We start from the raw sequence: 2108 nt of genomic DNA on the forward strand, positions 1-2108 counted from the left end.
CCCTGTCTACACCCTGACACAGGGGGAGATATCCTGTCACCTGTCTACACCCTGACACAGGGGGAGATATCCTGTCACCTGTCTACACCCTGACACAGGGGGAGATATCCTGTCACCTGTCTACACCCTGACACAGGGGGAGATATCCTGTCACCTGTCTACACCCTGACACAGGGGGAGATATCCTGTCACCTGTCTACACCCTGACACAGGGGGAGATATCCTGTCACCTGTCTACACCCTGACACAGGGGGAGATATCCTGTCACCTGTCTACACCCTGACACAGGGGGAGATATCCTGTCACCTGTCTACACCCTGACACAGGGGGAGATATCCTGTCACCTGTCTACACCCTGACACAGGGGGAGATATCCTGTCACCTGTCTACACCCTGACACAGGGGGAGATATCCTGTCACCTGTCTACACCCTGACACAGGGGGAGATATCCTGTCACCTGTCTACACCCTGACACAGGGGGAGATATCCTGTCACCTGTCTACACCCTGACACAGGGGGAGATATCCTGTCACCTGTCTACACCCTGACACAGGGGGAGATATCCTGTCACCTGTCTACACCCTGACACAGGGGGAGATATCCTGTCACCTGTCTACACCCTGACACAGGGGGAGATATCCTGTCACCTGTCTACACCCTGACACAGGGGGAGATATCCTGTCACCTGTCTACACCCTGACACAGGGGGAGATATCCTGTCACCTGTCTACACCCTGACACAGGGGGAGATATCCTGTCACCTGTCTACACCCTGACACAGGGGGAGATATCCTGTCACCTGTCTACACCCTGACACAGGGGGAGATATCCTGTCACCTGTCTACACCCTGACACAGGGGGAGATATCCTGTCACCTGTCTACACCCTGACACAGGGGGAGATATCCTGTCACCTGTCTACACCCTGACACAGGGGGAGATATCCTGTCACCTGTCTACACCCTGACACAGGGGGAGATATCCTGTCACCTGTCTACACCCTGACACAGGGGGAGATATCCTGTCACCTGTCTACACCCTGACACAGGGGGAGATATCCTGTCACCTGTCTACACCCTGACACAGGGGGAGATATCCTGTCACCTGTCTACACCCTGACACAGGGGGAGATATCCTGTCACCTGTCTACACCCTGACACAGGGGGAGATATCCTGTCACCTGTCTACACCCTGACACAGGGGGAGATATCCTGTCACCTGTCTACACCCTGACACAGGGGGAGATATCCTGTCACCTGTCTACACCCTGACACAGGGGGAGATATCCTGTCACCTGTCTACACCCTGACACAGGGGGAGATATCCTGTCACCTGTCTACACCCTGACACAGGGGGAGATATCCTGTCACCTGTCTACACCCTGACACAGGGGGAGATATCCTGTCACCTGTCTACACCCTGACACAGGGGGAGATATCCTGTCACCTGTCTACACCCTGACACAGGGGGAGATATCCTGTCACCTGTCTACACCCTGACACAGGGGGAGATATCCTGTCACCTGTCTACACCCTGACACAGGGGGAGATATCCTGTCACCTGTCTACACCCTGACACAGGGGGAGATATCCTGTCACCTGTCTACACCCTGACACAGGGGGAGATATCCTGTCACCTGTCTACACCCTGACACAGGGGGAGATATCCTGTCACCTGTCTACACCCTGACACAGGGGGAGATATCCTGTCACCTGTCTACACCCTGACACAGGGGGAGATATCCTGTCACCTGTCTACACCCTGACACAGGGGGAGATATCCTGTCACCTGTCTACACCCTGACACAGGGGGAGATATCCTGTCACCTGTCTACACCCTGACACAGGGGGAGATATCCTGTCACCTGTCTACACCCTGACACAGGGGGAGATATCCTGTCACCTGTCTACACCCTGACACAGGGGGAGATATCCTGTCACCTGTCTACACCCTGACACAGGGGGAGATATCCTGTCACCTGTCTACACCCTGACACAGGGGGAGATATCCTGTCACCTGTCTACACCCTGACACAGGGGGAGATATCCTGTCACCTGTCTACACCCTGACACAGGGGGAGATATCCTGTCACCTGTCTACACCCTGAC

The sequence above is a fragment of the Carcharodon carcharias genome (assembly GCF_017639515.1).
Source record: "Carcharodon carcharias isolate sCarCar2 chromosome X unlocalized genomic scaffold, sCarCar2.pri SUPER_X_unloc_6, whole genome shotgun sequence".
NCBI lineage: Eukaryota > Metazoa > Chordata > Chondrichthyes > Lamniformes > Lamnidae > Carcharodon > Carcharodon carcharias.